Source organism: Urocitellus parryii, chromosome 4 (assembly GCF_045843805.1).
Source record: "Urocitellus parryii isolate mUroPar1 chromosome 4, mUroPar1.hap1, whole genome shotgun sequence".
In the NCBI taxonomy this organism is placed as follows: Eukaryota; Metazoa; Chordata; class Mammalia; order Rodentia; family Sciuridae; genus Urocitellus; species Urocitellus parryii.
The window spans coordinates 116,278,010-116,301,002 of NC_135534.1; the positions used below are offsets into that span (position 1 = coordinate 116,278,010).

General features: G+C 35.8%; 1 protein-coding gene across 1 annotated transcript in view; it reads right to left on the reverse strand.

Moving 5' to 3' along the window:
* The window catches only part of Arhgap32 (Rho GTPase activating protein 32), a 227,475-nt gene that overhangs the window by 136,171 nt on the left and 68,311 nt on the right, over positions 1-22,993 (reverse strand). The window lies entirely within an intron of this gene.

Here is a 22,993-nt window from a genome sequence, read left to right on the forward strand (position 1 = left end):
AAATTATTAAATGAAGATGCATAAAATATCCTAAATAAAATAGCAAACCAAATTCATCATTTTATTAAAAAAACTTATAACCAAATTCAATGTTCCACAAATTCAAGGACAATTTAATAATAGAAAATCTATTATTATCATTCAACCTTAGTTATAACTAAAATTAATGGGGGAAAAACATCAAATAATTATAATAGATAAGATAAATTATCTGAAAAAACTCAGTATATCTGTTCATAAGAATGTCTAGCAAAAATTACGGAACCAAACTAGTTGCCCTACAATAGATGAATGGATAAAGAAAATGTGGTATATATACACAATGGCATATTACTCAGGTATAAAGAAGAATGAAATTAAGGCATTTGCTGGTAAATGAATGGAACTAAAGACTATCGTGCTAAGTGAAATAAGCCAATCCCATAAAACCAAAGGCTGGATTTTCTCTGTGACAATGCAGATGCTAACACACAATAAAGGGGATAGGAGAGGGAAGAACAGAAGTTCATAGGATTGAATAAAGAGGAATGAAGGGAAAGGAGGAGGGGTGGAAACAAGAAAGACATTAGAATGAATCAGACATAACTTTCCTATGTCCATATATGAATACTCAACCAGTGTAAGTCCACATCATGAACAGGAATTTATACTCCCTGTATGTATAAAACACTCTACTGTCATGTATATCTAAAAAGTACAAATTAAAAAAAAAAACAATGTCTAGCAAGACTTTTGGTTAAGAATGGTAAATTAAAAACATTTACCGGCCTGGAGGTTTTCAAGATGGCGGCGAAAGGAGTGCATCACCCCAGTGTGCTGCGTCACTAAGCGGGAGAAAGGCGATGTGAATCGCCTGAAGGCTATCTTGTTGGGAATTTCCAGTGAAATTGAGGTGCTCCAGAATCTAGTGGACAGATTTCCATCGTGCGAAGTTCGACTGCGGGAGCTCCATTTCTCCACACGGAGGGTCGCATAGCCTGACAGGCGATCGCCCCGCGGCTGGAGTCTGTGGCGCGCGCCGGGGAGCGGCTGGGTGCCGGAGCGGCGGAGCAGCGATACGGATTCGGGGGGCTCCCGCCAGTGGTATATTGGCAGCCCTTAGTGCTGAGTTCCTGCTTTGAGACAGAGGAGAGAAGCGGTCCAGCCTGGTTCCAGACACTGGTCGGACCACAGAGGAGGACAGCAGCTGCCATTTCAGAGAGATGATGTAATCATCCCCATGTTCTACCGATCTGAGCTCATTCAACTACGGAACAGGTGATTTCAGGCTGGTATTTGCCTGCGTCTAGCAGACAGATTTCTTGCTCAGGCTCGGGACTGGGGATCTTGTGGAGAATACTCCTAGGGGCTGGTGCCGGGCAAGGCGTGCGCCGGGCACTGAGCAGCTGGATTCTGGTTCCCGGGCCTAACCTGGCCCAGGTCTGAGGAAACTGCGGAGACTGCCGGTGGAGGCCAGCTCCAAGTGGAGCGTGCGCTGATCTTGGGGCGACTGAGTTCTGACTCCCGGAACAGTTTTGGCCTGGGGCTGGGGAACCCGTGGGGGTCGCTCGCTGGAGCCAGCTCCCAGCAGAGAGTGTATGGGGATCGGAGAGGCGGGGTTCCGGTTACCTAAGCTGCTTTGGCCCAAGGCTAGGGAACCGGCGGTGACTGCTTCTCAATCAGGGTCCTGCTGGGTGCTGTGGGGGCAGAGTGGAACTTCCACTTGCGCCCAGAGCAGGCCAAGTGACCCGCCGGCGTGGTACCATGACACCCCAAACGCAGCTGGGGCTGAAGAGAGTAGCCGCCCACGCCTAGAATAGGACCAGCGACTCCACGGCGCGATAGTCAAGTAACCTCATTTGGAGTAGGGGCTGTACAGAGCTGTCAGCTGAGCAAGCAAGGCAGGCAGACCTGCCACCCACTGGCAAGTCAGGCCAGGTAGCTTGCCAGCGTTGTGGACACGTAACACCGAGGCAGTCGTGTCACACTGGTTGGAGTGGGGGTGGAGCAGGGTCGCCGCCCGAGTCCGGAGGGGGCTCAGCGACCCGTTGGAGAGGTAGTCAGGTACCCCCATTGGGAATGGGGGCTGTGCAGAACTGCGACCCACCGGCCTAGAGGTCTGCCAGCGTGGTAGACACATCACACCAATTGGAGTGGGGACCCAGCAGAGCCGCCACCCACATCCAGATCAGGACCTACGACCCCAGGGCGTGGTAGTTACATTACCACAATTGGAGTGGGGGCAGAGCAAAGCCGCCTCCCGTGCCCGCAGGGGGGGCGGACCTGCGACCAATCAGCGTGGTAACAGACCACCATAATTAGAGGAGGAGCACAGTCACTACCTGCCCTGCAAGGGAGACTTTCCAACTATACAAGAGCAACATAAATAAATAGGGGGTAAATTTCAAAAACACAACAGTTGCACCAAGCAGAAAGAAACGCGATCAGTATGAAAAGACAAGGAAAGAAAGGACCACAAGCAATGAAGGTCAACTCAACTTTAGAAGAGGTAATAGCTGCAACAGATGGAATGTCAGATAGAGAGGTCAGGATATACATGCTTCAGATGATCTGGAGTCCCAAGGAAGGCATGAGACAGCAAAATCAGACAATGAAAGATCACATTGACAAACAAATCCAGGAAGTAAAAGATCAATTTGACAGGGAGATAGAGGTAATAAAAAACAAACAAATAGAAATTCTAGAAATTCAGGAAACAATAAACCAACTTAAAAACTCAATTGAGAATACTACCAGCAGAGTAGATCACTTAGAAGAGAGAACATCAGACAATGAAGACAAAGTATTTCAACTGGAAAAGAACATAGACAGCTCAGCAAGTCTGCTAAGAAACCATGAGCAGAACATCCAAGAATTATGGGACAATATCAAAAGATCAAATTTAAGAGTCACTGGGATACAGGAAGGCACAGAGCTCCATTCCAAAGGAATAAACAGTCTATTCAGTGAAATAATACGAGAAAACTTCCCAGACTTGAAGAATGAGACAGAATCCCAAATCCTAGAAGCCTACAGGACACCGAATGTACAAAATCATAAGAGATCCACACCTAGACACATTATAATGAAGATGTCCAACATACAGAATAAGGAGAGAATTTTAAAAGCTGCAAGAGAAAGAAAGCAGATTACATTTAGGGGTAAACCAATCAGGATAACAGCTGATCTCTCAACACAGACTCTGAAAGCTAGAAGATCCTGGAATAACATATTTCAAACACTGAAAGAAAATGGGTTCCAACCAAGAATCGTGTATCCAGTGAAATTAAGCTTCAGGTTAGAAGATGAAATTAAAACCTTCCACGATAAACAAAAGTTAAAAGAATTCGCAGCTAGAAAACCATCTCTTCAAAAAATCCTTGGCAAAACATTACAGGAAGAGGAAATGGAAAATAACATTGAAAACCAACAATGGGAGGTAGGACAGTAAAGGGGGGAAAGTAGTCAAAGAGGATAACAAATCAGGTTTAGTAACATCAATAAACAAATATGGATAGAAGAACAAACCATATCTCAATAATAACCCTAAATGTTAATGGCTTAAACTCACCAATTAAGAGACACAGGCTAGTAGAATGGATCACAAAACAAGACCCAACAATATGCTGTCTACAGGAGACGCATCTGATAGGAAAAGATATTCATAGACTGAAGGTGAAAGGTTGGGAAAAATCATACCACTCATATGGACTGCGGAAACAAGCAGGAGTGTCCATACTCATATCTAATAAAATAGATTTCAAGCCAAAGCTAATCAAAAGGGATAAAGAAGGACACTTCATACTGCTCAAGGGAACCATACACCAACAAGACATAACAATCATAAATATATATGCCCCAAATAATGGTGCAGCTGTGTTCATCAAGCAAATTCTTCTCAAGTTCAAGAGTCTAATAGACCACCATACAATAATCATGGGAGACTTCAACACACCTCTCTCACCACTGGACAGATCTTCCAAACAAAAGTTAAATAAGGAAACTATAGAACTCAATAACACAATTAACAACCTAGACTTAATTGACATATATAGACTTTACCACCCAACATCAAGTAGCTACACTTTTTTCTCAGCAGCACATGGAACCTTCTCAAAAATAGACCATATATTATCTCACAGGGCAACTCTTAGACAATACAAAGGGGTAGAGATAATACCATGCATCTTATCTGATCATAATGGAATGAAACTGAAAATCAATGATAAAAAAGGAAGGAAAAATCAAGCATCACCTGGAGAATGAACAATAGGTTGCTGAGTGATCAATGGGTTTTAGAAGACATCAAGGAGGAAATTAAAAAATTCCTAGAGTTAAATGAAAACACAGACACAACATATCGGAATCTATGGGACACATTGAAAGCAGTTCTAAGAGGAAAATTCATTGCTTGGAGTTCATTCCTCAAAAAAAGAAAACCAACAAATAAATGATCTCATACTTCATCTCAAAATCCTAGAAAAAGAAGAGCAAAACAACAGCAAAAGAAGTAGAAGGCAAGAAATAATTAAAATCAGAGCTGAAATTAATGAAATCGAAACAAAAGAAAAATTTAAAAAATTGACAAAACTAAAAGCTGGTTCTTTGAAAAAATAAATAAAATTGACAGACCCTTAGCCATGCTAACGAAGAGAAGAAGAGAGAGAACCCAAATTACTAGCATACGGGATGAAAAAGGCAATATCACAACAGACACTTCAGAAATACAGAAGATAATCAGAAATTATTTTGAATCCTTATACTCCAATAAAATAGAAGATAGTGAAGGCATAGATAAATTCCTTAAGTCTTATGATCTGCCCAGATTGAGCCAGGACGATATAGACAACCTAAACAGACCAATAACAATAGAGGAAATAGAAGAAACCATTAAAAGATTACCAACTAAGAAAAGCCCAGGACCGGATGGGTATACAGCAGAGTTTTACAAAACCTTTAAAGAGGAACTAACACCAATACTTTTCAAGCTATTTCAGGAAATAGAAAAAGAGGGAGAACTTCCAAATTCATTCTACGAGGCCAACATCACCCTGATTCCGAAACCAGAGAAAGACACTTCAAAGAAATAAAACTACAGACCAATATCTCTAATGAACCTTGACGCAAAAATCCTCAATAAAATTCTGGCGAATCGGATTCAAATACATATCAAAAAAATTATACACCATGATCAAGTAAGATTCATCCCTGGGATGCAAGGCTGGTTCAATATACGGAAATCAATAAATGTTATTCACCACATCAATAGACTTAAAAATAAGAACCATATGATCATCTCAATAGATGCAGAAAAAGCATTCGACAAAGTACAGCATCCCTTTATGTTCAAAACTCTAGAAAAATTAGGGATAACAGGATCATACCTCATCAATGTAAAAGCAATCTATGATAAGCCACAGGCCAGCATCATTCTGAATGGAGAAAAATTGAAGTCATTCCCTCTAAGATCTGGTACAAGACAGGGATGCCCTCTCTCACCACTTCTGTTCAACATAGTCCTCGAAACACTGGCCAGAGCAATTAGACAGACGAAAGAAATTAAAGGCATAAAAATAGGAAAAGAAGAACTTAAATTATCACTATTTGCAGATGATATGATTCTATACCTAGCAGACCCAAAAGGGTCTAGAAAGAAGCTATTAGAACTAATAAATGAATTCAGCAAAGTGGCAGGATATAAGATCAACACGCATAAATCAAAGGCATTCCTGTATATCAGCGACAAATCGTCTGAAACGGAAATGAGGACAACTACTCCATTCACAATATCCCCCCAAAAAATAAAATACTTGGGAATCAACCTAACAAAAGAGGTGAAAGATTTATACAATGAAAATTACAGAACCCTAAAGAAAGAGATAGAAGAAGACCTTAGAAGATGGAAAAATATACCCTGCTCATGGATAGGCAGAACCAACATCATCAAGATGGCGATATTACCAAAAGTTCTCTATAAATTCAATGCAATGCCAATCAAAATCACAGCAGCATTTCTTGTAGAAATAGATAAAAGAATCATGAAATTCATATGGAATAATAAAAGACCCAGAATAGCAAAAACAATGCTAAGCAGGAAGTGTGAATCAGGCGGTATAGCGATACCAGACCTCAAACTATACTACAGAGCAATAGTAACAAAAACAGCATGGTACTGGTACCAAAACAGGCGGGTGGACCAATGGTACAGAATAGAGGACACAGTAACCAATCCACAAAACTACAACTATCTCATATTTGATAAAGGAGCTAAAAGCATGCAATGGAGGAAGGATAGCATCTTCAACAAATGGTGCTGGGAAAACTGGAAATCCATGTGCATCAAAATGAATCTGAATCCCTATCTCTCGCCATGCACAAAAGTTAACTCAAAATGGATCAAGGAGCTTGATATTAAATCAGAGACACGGCATCTGATAGAAGAAAAAGTTGGTTATGATCTACATACTGTGGGATCGGGCTCCAAATTCCTCAATAGGACACCCATAGCGCAAGAGTTAACAACTAGAATCAACAAATGGGACTTACTCAAACTAAAAAGTTTTTTCTCAGCAAAAGAAACAATAAGAGAGATAAAAAGGGAGCCTACATCCTGGGAACAAATCTTTACTCCACACACTTCAGATAGAGCCCTAATAACCAGAATATACAAAGAACTCAAAAAATTAGACAATAAGATAACAAATAACCCAATCAATAAATGGGCCAAGGAACTGATCAGACACTTCTCAGAGGAGGACATACAATCAATCAATAAGTACATGAAAAAATGCTCACCATCGCTAGCAGTCAGAGAAATGCAAATCAAAACCACCCTAAGATACCATCTCACTCCAGTAAGATTGGCAGCCATTAGAAAGTCAAACAGCAATAAGTGCTGGAGAGGATGCGGGGAAAAGGGCACTCTTGTTCATTGCTGGTGGGACTGCAAATTGGTGCAGCCAATTTGGAAAGCAGTATGGAGATTTCTTGGAAAGCTGGGAATGGAACCACCATTTGACCCAGCTATTCCCCTTCTCGGTCTATTCCCTAAAGACCTAATAAGAGCATGCTACAGGGACACTGCTAAATCGATGTTCATAGCAGCACAATTCACGATAGCAAGATTGTGGAATCAGCCTAGATGCCCTTCAATAGATGAATGGATAAAAAAAATGTGGCATTTATACACAATGGAGTATTACTCTGCATTAAAAAATGACAAAATCATAGAATTTGGAGGGAAATGGATGGCATTAGAGTAGATATGCTAAGTGAAGCTAGTCAATCTTTAAAAAACAAATACCAAATGACCCCTTTGATATAAGGGGAGTAAACAAGGACAGGGTAGGGACGAAGAGCTTGAGAAGAAGATTTACATTAAACAGGGATGAGAGGTGGGAGGGAAAGAGAGTGAGAAGGGAAATCGCATGGAAATGGAAGGCGATCCTCAGGGTTATACAAAATGACATATAAGAGGAAAGGAGGGGTAAGACAAGATAATACAAATGGAAGAAATGATTTACAGTAGAAGGGGTAGAGAGAGAAAAGGGGAGGGGAGGGGAGGGGAGGGGGGATAGTAGAGAATAGGACAGACAGCAGAATACATCAGACACTAGAAAGGCAATTTGTCAATCAATGGAAGGGTAACTGATGTGATACAGCAATCTGTATACGGGGTAAAATTGGGAGTTCATAACCCACTTGAATCAAACTGTGAAATACGATGTATTAAGAACTATGTAATGTTTTGAACGACCAACAAAAAAATAAAAATAAAAATAAAATAAAATAAAATAAAAAAAAAAAACATTTACCTCTGTTGTCTCAAATCCTACCAAAATAATGCTGGTGTTTTGTTTTCTTTTGTTTATCAATGTCTTCTTATAATAGCAAAAGTACAAAATGTCAGATATGTAAAGCTATTTTCCACAGGACTATTTCTACTAACTAGAAGAATGGGAATAACATAGCTGTCCATCAGTAAAGGAACAGTTGAATACAGATGCTGCATCTACATCTACACAATGGAATAGTCAAAACTATAAAATAAATGAGGAAGATTTCAGTCTATTGCTATGGAACAGTCTTTACCAGGTTAACCTTTAAAAGAGACTAAATACAAGGGTCTGAGTGCCTAGTTCAGTGGTAAAGTGTCTACCTAGTATGCACTAGGCTCTAGTTTCAATTCCTAGCACAGACCAAAAAGAAAAAAAGAAAGAGGAAATAAAAAAATCTGTTTTATTATTTTTTAAAGGGAAGATAAGGCAAACACTAATTTAAAATGTTAACCTGGAAGCAAAGAAAGAGATAGGCCTAGAAGATAAGGTAGGCCTGAATAATCTTATTCTAAAAGCTTTATTTTGAAGGTCAGATTTGGGGGCCATGAAAATGTCTTAAATGTTTGTAAATTTAAATAAAATAAAAACGGAAAAAAGAGCAGTCCCTAAAAATAATAAACCAAGTAAAACTAATGAACCTATTTATAATTTAGTGGCTTATGTACACAGAAAGTAATTACCTCAAATGACAGTAAGGCAGAGTACTGCCTTACTTTCATCTCTAGGATATATCCCTAACATGATATAGCCTGGAGATGAAACAAATTGTCTTCGGTATTATTGGCATTATTTTGAAATTATTTTAAAAATTTAAAAAATTAAAGTAAACAAGGAGTTGTTTAATGTCACTAAAATCTAAGGTTTTCCAAATAAGAGACACAAATATAAAATCAAACAAATTAAGTTGAAGCCCTTACTCATATTATTGTGTGCCTATGTTTGTGTGCATGTGTATGTTTAAATAAAGTAGCTAGAATAACAAAAGTGACAAATTCATGAGGTACTGAATCTTGATTATAGTAAGGCCTGTGAGTCCTCTGTAATATACCTATACATGAGAGTTGAGCATTAATACAGTTAAACTGAAAGCTCATTAAATACCAAAGATTGTTAAATAAGTGTTTAACTACTGTAAAGTAACATACAACAGGAAGAAGGTGGCAAGTCACAGGGCTCTTTCGTCCCTAACTTTCTCATATTTTTATGAAAGACAAAAATATATGGCATAGAGAAGAAAACTGAAAGGGATACTAAATACTAATACCATGAGTAATAGAATTCAAAGAGATTTTAATAAGCTGCAAAGTCAAACTAAAATGAATGTGAAGTTCATTTAGAATAAAAATTAAAGTCCTCAATTTACATTCAAAACTTCGTTACATAAGGATAGTGGTAGGGAGTACATTTTGACAAGAATCTAGGTAACGAGATCTGAAAGAATACCACAATCTTAATATAAGCCAAAATTATATTCCTACAGTGAAAAACTACCACAATCTTGAAAAATATGGCATCTCTAACAAGGGAAGCATTTTTTTCCCTATAAACAAGTTAAACCACAGAGACAATTTCATCCATTTTAAGAAAACATAATTTGAAATGGAAAACTTCCAGAAAAAGGAATTGGCAATATTTTATACAGTTCTACAGTTCTCTAACCCTTACCATGCTCCCCAAATCCGACCATTCCTCCACTAGTACAGATCTTCAAAGAATTTCTCCAATTGCTTATTCACTTGATCCCATATTCAAGTAAAGCACTGACACTGACTGGGTAACTACAAAGTGATATAGCAATAATCTAATGCTTGGTGTTCTGATACAGAACCAGAAAGCTGGCAACCTCTACTGTCAGTACCCCCACAGTCCTCAGCCCCTCCATATTATTTACGTATATGACTACCTCCATCAAATTACTATAAACTCAGAGGCAGGGTTGTGGTAGAGTGCTTGCCTGGCATGTGTGAGGCATTGGATTCAATCCCTGGCACTACATAAAAATAAATAAATAAAATAAAGCTATTGTGTCCATCTACAACTAAAAAAGGGAAAAAAATTTAAAAAGTACTATAAACTCCATATTGACAAGTATTAACAGAACAGCAAGCATTGCAGATTTTTAACTAAGGGGGGAAAATGGGGTATATGGCATGGTTAATGAATAATCATAGGGCTGCAAGACATGTGATTCAGCCATTTCACTGTTGAGACAACAGAGACCAAGAAAGAAATACCGATTTACATAGTACATTAGTCACAGTATTTGAATTAAATTGAATTTTTATCACTAAACTACTATGTCTAATGTAGACACATAAACTATTCAAAGATAATGAGATTAAAAAGTGAAAAAATAGAACAATGAGAAATATTTTTCCCTTATCAAAACATGAGACTAACAACTTCTAAGACTGAAAAGATATGGCACAAAGGACACTAAACATTTATGATTAAAATAAGAATTATTAAATCCTTTGGGCAAGTAATTTGGGGATCTCCATACTCTGAGTAATTCCATGCAGGATAATAGTAAAAAGAAAAAGTAAACCTCATCATAAAGACATTCATCAAATTGAAAAATATATAACAAATTCAGGGTCCTATTAATTAAAAGAACAGAAAGTAAATGTCTTATTTTACATGGTGTTTTATAATCATTAAATGTTTATTACTGTTTTCATTTAATATCAACAACAATACACTGCTTACATAAATTAGTTTCCCCACCTCTTCTGAGCAATCAGTTTCATGGATTATTAGTGAATCTAAAGTGTCTAGAGTCTCTCTAATTTCTACCAACAAATGTCAACACAAACTATAGATATATTATGAAGCCTAAAAATCAGAAAAAATATACAACACTCATCGGTAAAATTCTAAAGCATATTCTCTCCCAGGTCCCGTTATACAATCAATCAAGGTATTACTGTGAAGTGTTTCTACACATGTAATTTAAATCTCTTATAATACAAAATTTACCTGGGTGGACCTACTCTAATCACACTTCAAAACTTCAAAAGCAGAGTTTTCTCCAGCCAGTAACAGAAAAGAAAGTCAAAGATGTAAAGCATGAGGGATTGCTACTGACTTTGAGGACTGAGAGGGCCATATGAGCAGAATTTTTGGACACCACTAGGAGCAAAGAATGGGTCACCACTGAGAGCCAGCCAAGAAACAGGCATCTCAGACCTTCAATCACAAGGAACTACATTCACCACCTGAATGATGCAGGAAGCAGATCCTTCCACAGACCTTTGAATGAAAATCCAATCCAGTGGACAATTTTAATTTTTGCCTTATGAGACCCTGAGGAAAGAACCCAGTTCAGCCTGGACAGACTACAGAGATAATAAACAGGTATTGTTTTTAGCCCCTGAATTTGTAATTTCTTATATAGCAACAGAAAACAAGTATTATCAAGGTGGACCTCTAAAACCATAGGAATTCCTGAGTGATCTGAGGCTTTGCATGCGCCTTTACCTCTCACGCAATCAGAACTCTTTTCCCAGGACCATGATACCACATCTTGGAAGCTCTTGCCTCCAGCACGCCACTCAATGTACTGACTTCATGCTCCCAAACCTTCTGCAGAGATATAGCTGCTCACATTTGAAGGCAAAACCTGGAAGAAAGTGCAAATTCTGCAGGTGGGATAGGGATAGGTCACCAGTGCAAAGGATCCAGATCTGACTCAGTATATCAGCCAACTTTCCTCTCTCCCTTGCAACCCTGTATTCTAAACATACAAACTATAAGCTGTTCTATCTCACTTTGCAATTCTCAATACAATTGTTCTTATCCTTTAAGGGGAGGAAAGCAGAATTCTCTTCTCAATGGAAATATAATTTTCTATTCCCCTTTCTAAGATGTCGTTATACTATGTCCACAGCCAGTCTTCTCCAGAAATCTCTTCCTTCCAGTGAATCCACTGACTCCTTTACCTATGTATGACATGTTCTATGATGCACAAAGAATACTCAGTTCCCTCTGTATTACAGCACCTTAATAATAAGGTAGAATGCTTATAAGTAGAAAAAAGGATATACAAAACTGTACATTGCTCCAATCATAAAAAATCATATTTACCACTCATAATATGTCTGTCTTCCAACACACAGGTAATTCTAGCTACTCTGGAGGCTGAGGCAGAAGGATTCACAAGTACAAAGCTAGCGTGAACAACTTAATGAGACCTATCTTGAAATAAAAAATAAATGAGGTTGCACATATAGCTAAGTGGTAGAGCACCTCTGGGTTCAATACCCTGTAGCACCACCAAAAAAAAAAAATCATATTCCCAGACATAATGGAAAAAGGGTGTATATCAACAAAGTGATATAAACAAAGAAAATTAACAATTTGAAGACATCTATGTAAGAAAAACATGCTTATATATCTTTAAAATTCTGCATTGTAAGAAGCCTTAAAGGAAATATACCAATGTAATGCCATCACTGTACGAAATGGAATTATATGGGTGACTCTTTTTCACTTTTCTGCATATTCTATATGTTTGTTTTGATTAAGAAGCAGAGCTAGATAGTAGAGGATAGGAAAGGCAGCAGAATACAACATACACTAGTATGGCAGTATGTAAAAAAGTGGATGTGTAACCGATGTGATTCTGCAATATGTATACGGGGTAAAAATGGGAGTTCATAATCCGCTTGAATCAAATGTATGAAATATGATATGTCAAAAGCTTTGTAATGTTTTGAACAACTAATAATAAAAAAGGAGAGCTAAAGAGAGAGGAAAGGGAAGAGAACTTTTCCTTTGCAGATTACCTTACAGAAACTATCTGTATACGCCTAACAACTTGTCATAAATAAATGAGATTAGATAAATCTATATAACTCCAATATGCAAAAGTGCATATTCACATTTATAGTTAATTTAAAAAGAACAAGAATAAAAAAGTTTCCATAATGAAATGTATTCATGTTAAATAAATAGTAAGAGAGATTTTTTTGTTAATCACTGAGCCAAATTATCAGTAAGTTGAGGAAACCAGAACCACCCTGGAGACTCTTTTTCTCAAATCAGAAAAAGAGAAGGAGAAATCTCCTCTTCCTACCCTCCTCTTCCACCAGAACCTCCTATTTGCCAAACCTCACCATAAGTCCGCTGACAAGAAATTCAGAAATATAAAGATTTAAATCAGAAATGTAGAGATCAGCTTCCAGCAGTAGAAAACAGATCAGGATGGCAGAAAATGCCAATCCCAGATCCATGACATTCATTACTAAAACCTGAAGAAATAGTTACATATATAACACAGGTTAATTTATTTAAAATACCCTCATATTTCGATAAGGAATAGTAAATAGTAGCCAAATAACATATATACATTTTACACACACACACATTCTCTTTCTCTCTCTCTCTCCAAAATAAGAACTGTTTTTAAGAGGGATCTGAAATTGCTACAGAAAATCGACAATAATATCCTGGAATAACCATTCACAAAGGACACCTAAATCAATTCAAAAATATACTACTACCACAGTGGTCCAGGAAAGTCCTGTTCTTCAAGGAACAGAAAGCCCCATTACAATATGCATGGGGAAAGTCATACTCAAAGTCATCTTCGTATATAACACTAGCAAAGAACATCTTAAAATAAGCCAAAGGGAGAAAATGATGACTTTTGGACAGTTGTCACTTTTATTCTCTTCAGCAGATTCAAATTTCATTTATTGCATTATCTGTATCACTTGTATTCAACATTTGACAGAGGGCAAAGCATTTTAAGACTAGTGTTATACAATATGATTCTTGATAATTATGACGAAAAGGGACATTTCTGCCTAGAATGTAAAGATACAGGTAATTTTCTGGTCTCTTAAACTACCAAAACACAATAAACAACAGGAAAAAAATGTATGAACTGTCTTTATATTCACAGAACTGCACACATACACAGGATCAACCAGATAAGTGAAGTTTTTATACAAAATCTATGCTATCACAAAAAGATGACAGGCCCACCCATTTCTATGCTCAACCAGTTTAACCACAGGAAACACATCAAGGAATATCTGACATGACCTATGTTTATAGAAACTTTTAAATTATAATTGCTCTAAGTGTCAACTCCTTCCTTACCAAGGAAGAGACAAATAGGGAAACATTTTAATAATAATGATCTCAATACCATAGAAAAGATAAATTCCCTAAAGCTATATTATTATTATAAGTAACAGTATCACTACAATGAACCTTAAAGAATATCTTTGTGACATATTTTTTCAGCATTATTGACCTACATCATACTTGATAACAAGATAGTAATTTTACTAAAAGATGCTTCAAATATATGAAAAAAACTCAAGATCTCTGCACTAAAAAATAGTGGAAAAGAGGGGTATATTTCTTGTTTTAATGTCTGAGCACTACAGACTGGGCCCAGGAATATATCCTCCAATGAGTTACTCAGGATCACCAATGTAGAAATGCTAAAAATCAGAAATAGGAATCAAAGAGGGGGACAGGTAGATTTAAATCACTGAATAATTCAGAAAGCATACAAATACACATAAGTTAACTACATAGTTATTCCTATCCAATTCTGTTTTGACTGGGAACAAAAGGTAAGAAGATCAGAGTAAAAGAAACTAACAAATATGATTTCTAAAAGGGATTATAAAACTAGCTATTTTACAGTAAAAGAGTTACCTTCAGGTTATCTTCTACTAGAAAAATATCTCCTCAGAGAGACCAATTAACATCAGGGGAAAAATTATTCAGAAGCAATGAATGCTTAAAATAATTTGGGAAAACTTATTAGTAAGCACCATTAGTATGATTACTATAGCTTCTCTGCTAGACTATAATAGCTAGATTACCAACCAAAAATTAACACACTTACATTATTAACAAAACCTTTTGGGGGTGGAGGGATATTGGTGATTGAACTCAGGAGGCTTAACAATGAGCCACATCAATAACCTTTTTTGTTTTTGTTTGTTTGTTTTATTTTGAGATAGGGTCTCATCTCACTATGTTGCTTAGAGCCTTGTTAAACTACTAAGGCTGGCTTTGAACTTGCAATTCTCCTGCCTTAGTTTCCTGGCTGCTAGGATTATATGCCACTCTGCCCAACTAGTAAAACTTTTAAATTACACAGAAATACTTTTTCTATAATTGAGATTCATCCTTTTTTTCACCTCATTCCCATTTGCCCTGATCATTAACGAATTCCATGTGTTCAGAAGATATTTGGTTCCAATAATGCCTGTGATTTTATCACACATTTTATAGAAAGGTTCCTAGAAAAATTTAAGATAGTGTACTATTATCTTTATAGGTACTTTATTAAGGCAGATTACTGTCAGTCTTCAATGCTGCTAGAAAATGATACTGATCAGTTTTTACAACTGCATAATTTTATACACTAGATTTATTAATAAAATCTGCATAATACTCATATACTATAAAATATAAATTCTGAAATAAAAGTATGAACAGAAAAAGTAAGAACCTCAAATGAATGAGATGGTTAATTGGCAAAATTTCTATTAAAGAAATAGTGAGATTCTAATCTAACCCATGTTGCTCAAGACTTATAAGAAGCAATATTCCTCCAACTGTATATTTTATATAGTTTTTTCCTTGAATATTTTGTAAGTTTAAAAAAATTTAGGGGCTGTGGCTCTGGCTTGGCGGTAGAGCACTTGCCTTGCACACATGAAGCACTGGGTTTGATCCTTGGCACCACATAAAATAAATAAGTAAAACAAAGGTATTGTGTCCATGTGCAACTAAAAACAAAAAGATTTTTTAAAAAATTTAAAGCTGTACAATGAATTCTCTCATACACGTAACATGCAGCTCACTTACGCCTTATATAGCATAATATGTGAAATGTAGTTTTCTCTCTAATTGACAACAAGTTTAAGCACTGGTTCAACAGTTCAACAGATTTTAGGCTTAATTGTATGGAACCATTAATTTACAAAACTTTTGACCTGTAAAATTAGCAATTTCATTCAATTCACTTAATATATACTCCAGAACTCTCAATATTGCATTAATTATTTAGGATAATTAATAGGATGCACCATGGAAGAGGATGGGGTAAAGGAAGGTTTGTAGTTGTTTACTGAACAGCTTTGAGTGTACTGGCAAATATCCAAAACCCAGACTTTGTATATTAAGCAATGATTGCATTTGTGATTATTCACAAAGCAACAGTACATAAAACATTCAGCTTTCATAGACTGTAAAATGATAAACATCATCAATTCCTCTGAATTAAAAATCACCCATCAAGGGGCTGGGATTGGGGTCAGCAGTAGAGCACTCACCTCGCAGGTGCGAGACTCTGGGTTCAATCCTCAGCGCCACATAAAAATAAATAAGTGAAATAAAGGTTATGTGTTCAACTACCAACTAAAAAAATCAAATTAAAAAAAATCACCCATTAATCAAAAATACACTATTACACATCACACTATAATAAAAATGCTAAAGATCCTCATTTTCAGAACATTTGCAAAGATTTTTTTCTTTTATGCAAACTCCAAATTAGAGCAGAGTATGAAAGAGAAAGAAGGGCAGGTTATTAGTTCGTTTAAGATGGTAAGTAAAGGCAGCACTTAATGTTTTTATAAGTTGATGATAGAATAAATCAATGTAAGTACTATAGAGTGTGGATACTTATCTGTCCAAAGAGCAATAAACACAATATTTTTTCAAGATTATTCAGGAAGAAATAATCCATGTTCTATCAACTTTAGTTCCTCTTTTGGTCATAAGCAATACAGTGGGAAGTGGCCAAATACAAGTGGCCACTTGTGACAATCTGAGAAAAATGTACAAATTGCCTCACTTTTGTCAAAAAAACAAAGGGAAAATAAATTAGAAAGTTCATATTAATGTCCAACAAATGAAATAAAGAAGCAGGAAAAGTCAAGGCATTTTTCAAGGAAAAGGAAGTCTTCAATCTGTATAAAGATTGAAAATTTCACTTATTCAACAAATATTTACTGATAATTTGCCTGTGACAGTCACAGAGATGAAAGCAGTAACCAACCAGAAATGATAGTCTCTGTCCTGATGGAGCTTATAATAATCATATAAATATTTAGTATGTGTAAATACTATGGAGAAAATTAGAGCAGAGTATGAAAGAGAAAGAAGGGCAGGTTATTAGTTTAAGATGGTAAGTAAAGGCAGCACTTAATATCTGAACAGAGACCCACTAGAAGTGAGAGAACAAGCCTTACAGATAATATGGGGAAAGCATTTTCTAGGCAAAGGAACACAAATACAAAAGCCCTGATGGGAAAGAATGCTTGGCACATTTGAGAAAAACAAAAATTTTAACTGTAAAGTTAAATAAGGAGACTCATTCCAGGGAAGAACAGAGATGAGATCAGTGAAAATCTGTAGTTCATGGTTGCTACAAATCCTCTAAAGTAGTAAATGAATGCTCATGGGGCTAGAACTAAGAATATGATGAATATGGACATCATCTGCATAGCAATAACAGCAAAGAACTGAGAGAGAGGAAGCATACAGATAGAGTACAGACACCAGCTGAGGAGGAAATAAGAGAAGCAGGGTTGAAAATCTTCAGGAAGTAATCTTCAGAAGTAACTGAGTTTGAGTATGGGCATGTGCAGGGTATAAACAGAGTTGACAAAGCTGAGCGATGGCAATTTCCATACTTTAAAAAAATTTTTGATAATCTGGAAGTTGAAATTTTATCACTTGTTTTCATGACTCCAGTTATTAGCATACTACACATTTTCAGCCAGAACCATTTATCAATAACTTTATGTGCTCAAACATGACTGGGTTTTAGACCTGAACTCTAACCACATACTAAATTTAATGATGAAAAAAGGAAACTGTACTGACCCCAAAAAAAATTTTTTTTGAAAATTAGCAGGATCCATTCTGAGAACATGGAAAAGCACTCACATCAATTCACACTGCTTATCACACCACAAACTACACTATTAAATCCCAATTGAATAGCATTTCAGTTTCCACACACATTATGAAACACCAATGCATACACATATCATGAAACTCAGTCTTTACTAAACCATTTTCAATATTAAAAATAAAATGAATACAGAAACATCATTATGATGGCCCTACAATGATCAAAACGTGAAAGAGCCTTAGACACATATACTTTTCAGATTTTTTTATGTTACTACTTATTTAAAAGATCCTGTGATGTGAGACCCTGTCTTAAAATTTTTTTTTAATTAAAAAAAAAAAGGCTAGGGATATGGTTCAATGGTTGACTGGGTTTAGTCCCTGATACTTTAAATTAAAAAAAAAAAATCCTACTATGTACTTACTGAATGACTTCAATATTAAATAGTTGAAAATAATTTACTTTTAGTAATTTAGAGAAACTCTACAAGTTTTTATTAGATTTCTTTATTGTTTGTTTCTTGGGGGGGGGGGGGTGTTTTAAGAAACAGGTTCTCATTATTTTGCCCTGGTTGGCCCAGACTTCTGGATTCAAGTGTTCCTCCTGCCTCAGCCTCAGAAATAAATGAAACTACAGGCACACAGCACTACACCCAGCTTAGATTTCTTAAAATACTTATTTGATTATAGATTCATGAAGAATACCTAATCATAAACCACAAAAGGGCAGAGCCCTATTTTAGGATTTTAATGCTGTTTTAATTTTTAATATCGTTGTATATAAAATTCCTTACACTCTTAAAATTCAAATTTTCTAGCTCTCTTTTAATAACGTATATTTAAAAAAAAACTAATATTCTAGCTGCACCATACAAAGCAGTAAAAATTTGAAGTTTAAGTCCTATGTATTTATTAATTTATTTATTTGGTACTGGGGAATAAATCCAGGGGCACTTACCACTGAGCCACATCCCCAGCCCTTTTTTGTATTTTATTTAGAGACAGGGTCTCATTGAGTAAATTAGGGCCTCAATAAGTTGCTGAGGCTGGCTTTGAATTGGAGAACCTCTTGCCTCAACTTCCTAAACAGCTGGGATTACAGGCATGCCCCACCATGTAAACTTTGCTACACTCAAAAATTAGCTACACGGAATTGTTTTCGGGAAACATTTTATGTGAGTTTCTCTTAATAATGAATTTCTTGGGCTGGGGTTGTAGCTCAGAGACAGAGCGCTTGCCTCACATATGTGAGGCACTGGGTTTGATCCTCAGCACCACATAATTAATAAAAGAACAAAATAAAGATATGTGCTCATGTATAACTAAAAAAATTTTTAAAAAAAGAATTAATCTCTCTCTCAAAGTGATATTTCACTTGTTATTATTCACAGAATGGTCCCAAACTTTCTCTGCTATTACTTAGTGTTTAAAATGAACACAACTTTCTAGAGATAGGTTAGTAAAATAGTGCTTTATAATTTCATTTATATCCTTTCCTGCACACTTTCTGCAATCTGAGAATGCATTCTTTATTGATTGTGATACTTCTTTTCTTTAATGAAAGAAGGATGACAGCTCCTCAAGGAGCTTACACATGAAGAAACTGTAATGTAAAAATAAGAAGATAACAAGGCATTAAAACTTGATATAAAACGTAATTTCCATAGCTGCTTTAGGTAAGTCAGTATGGAATTCAACAATATCACATGTATACTGCATGCATTTTAATACAAGAGAACAAACCACCAAATAAAAAATAATGTGAAGTTTCTTTTCATTCAGTGTATTTGGCAGAGGTAATAAAATTTATAGAGAAAAATTGTGAAAGATATTTAAATGGGCAAAAAATATTCTGACTATCCTTTCATGGAATGGTGGCAGCTTCAGGATTACCTGAATCAATAAGGGTTATGGGATTTTTTTTGTCTTTTGACTATTTACAACTCTGTGGAGATGGAGGTTGAACTATAGAAAACTGATAAAAATAACCCACGTAATTTCTATACATAAGAAATGCAAATTATTTTCAGCAGAACTGACCAGTTTTGCATCCATTTGCATGTATTTTAGCACATAGATCTATAAAAGGTGCTCTGGATCTCTGAACCAGTTTTAACACCTGAATGATTCCTTCATTAATTAATGAGTTAAATATCTTTGGCATGTATTCATTCTACATTTGTATAAAAGACATGGTTATATCCTCTTTTTAACCAAATAAAATGAATACAAAATGATCTCTACCATTCCCCAAAGGGCCAGTGGGAAGATGGACAAATTCATGATTAATTATACTAATACAATGAATTAAGCATTATATTACAAATATGAACAGCATAGTATGAGAAGAAAAATAAAATTAATTTCTCCCTAGAAGGTTTAGGGAAGCCTTTCAATTTAAGCCTATCTCTTAAGTTACAATGTATGACAAAGAAGGGACCAAATAACTAGGGCAATACAGCCCACCACCTGTCCTCATCATAAATCCCTAAGCTAAAAGTAGTTTTACTTTTTCAAATGTTTTGGGGCGGGAGGATCAAAAGAAGAATGAGTATCTTGTGGCAGGTGAAAATTACATGAAACTCAAATATCAAGTACCCATAAATAAAGTTTTATTGGAACACAGTCACGCTCATTTTTTAATGTATATTTATGGCCACTTTCGTGCTATAATAAGAAAGATGAGTAGGTGCAAAAAAGACCATGTGTCACTCTCATCAATTTACACTGCTGCCTGACACACTATAAACTGCAGTATTAAATCATAACTGAATGTTTTAGTTTCCACATATATTGCTGTACCACATTTTAAAAAATTAATAATACAAACACATCATGTAAAAATAAGAAGAGATAAGTGGAATTTGAATGTCACACTTGCAATGAACAGAGTAATATCAATTATCCTGTTATCAAATTAGGTGACAAAGCACTGTGTTTATTATGAAGTAACATTCCAGGAATGCTAAAAGAAGAGAAGATAGATACATCAACATTACTAAACTATGCACTCATCACAATATTCTCCACTCAGAGGAAAGCAACACTCAGAAAAATTTTTTAAATTCTAAAACAGAGTACATCACCATGCAGAATTCTTCACAAAAGCACCAAATGATAACATTATAACCTAAGCAAATTTCTAAGTAACACATTTCATCGTCAAGCAAGGAAAGCCATTTACCAATGGTGAATTATGTTTTATAACAGTAGTCAAATAAATGTATCCAGAAAAAACAAACTGGTTTACTATATAAATCTTTTGGTGAGAGTAGTTGCTCAAAAGGTTGAGGACATTAGTAGTAACATCAATAGCCAACTAGAAAAACAGGGTAAATGATTTAAAATGGTTTTCATTGACTCTTAGTAGGTTCAGTTGTTAGTGAGGAGGCAATGCTAAGTGTGAAGTGGTTGAAGAGTTAGTCCCCTATGAACATGGTACATCTACAGAAGAGAGCACTCACAAACAACATGAAAAAAAACATGAATTCAGTATAACATGATCTGAAATCTACTAAGATACATTATTACTAATTTTGATAAAAATCTGTGTGGAGCAGATAAATGCTTAATTTGACATATTTTTAACTTCTACTACTGAACACTAAAGTGCATTGGTAACTAGTTTTTGCTACAGATTTTACATTTCCCAATGAACTTAATCTAAAATTGCAAGGTAAAACATAGCTTATGTATAAGAAATACTGTGATCAAGTTATCTGAATGACAAATAGTATTCTTAGAATTATAAGTAATCACAAGCTACTGTACATACTTGCCAAGCTATCAAATGTTAAAATAAGAAGGGAGAATTTTCATTCCCATACAAATATACAGTGATTATATTTTTCAACCTTAACTACAGGCACAGTAGGATTTTTCAGACCACAATGCAAGTACAAAATAAATTTTAATATTGCAAACTCCAATTAATAGTTCAATCAAGGAGTTTTCATTTAACCTTCAATTGGAAGTGATTAATGCAAAAAGGTAAATACAAAGAAAAGACTCAAACAGAACCCTACAGATACTTTCCAAGTGATGAAAATGCTCAATTAAAATCATATGCTTATGACCTGATATCAGTATTTATAGAACCTATCATAATGAAAAGAAATTGAAATATAAAAAGTCTCTTAGATCAGCATGATAGATGAACATTTACATTAAATTTTGATGATAGAGATACTAACTTTGACCCAAAATTACGTAAAATGTCTTCTCCCACAAAAAAATTAATAATAATAAACCTAAATCACAAAAAGTTTTAAGAAATTAAACAGAGAGCTCAAACATATCTTGTGGAATAACACTGTTGACTTTTTCAAAAAATCCTCAACAAAACCACTTTTCTAGCAAATGTACATTCCATTCTTCTGGCTAATAAGAACAAAAAAAAACTTAAGTCATCCTTGACATCTATTTATCTCACATTTCTTTGCTCACGTTTTTATCCATTAAAATATATGCAGAATCTAATAAACAACTCTAACCATATTTACTACCATCCTGATTCAAGCTACCAACTCTGCTCTCCTATGATAACAACTTTTCTAAATAGTCTCCTTACTTCTTCTTTTGCTCCCTGAACTTAATGCAAACTAAGATTTCCTTTAAAATTTCAAGCCAGATCATGTTACTCCTCAGCACAAAATCCTCAGTAGCTTCCATCTCACTCAATGTTACACTTTTGATATGAGGTATCCTCCCAAAGCTTTGGTGTTACTGAAGGAATATTCAGAGTTCAAATGATTGTACTATAAGAGCTGTAACCTAGTCAGTCCATCCTAGTTTGAATGGACTTGGGAGTAACTGTAGGCAGGTGGGATGTGACTAGAGGAAATGGGTCACTAGCAGCATGCCTTGGAAGGGTGCATCTTCCCTACAGCCTCTTTCCTCTCTGCTTCCTGATCCCACAGGAACTGAGCAGCTTTCCTTTCCTAGGCCCTTCCCCCACAATGTGCTGCCTTAACTTGGGCACAAAGCAATGGAGTCAGCAGTCTAGTGACTGAAAGCATGAGTCCCAAATAAACTTTTCCTCCTTTAAGATGTTCTTGTCACGTATTTTGGTTATGGTTTCATAAAAACTGACTAAAATCCTGCATACACAACGAAGTCCTTATCAGTGGATTGCAAGAAACCACGGGATCTGCTTTCTACCTACTTAAACCATTTCTTCAACTTCATTTCCTCCTCTTCTTACCCTGAAGCATTCAATTTCAGTTACACTGTGTTACTTGTGTTTCTTCCATCTTATTTTTTAATCCTTTGTCATAGTC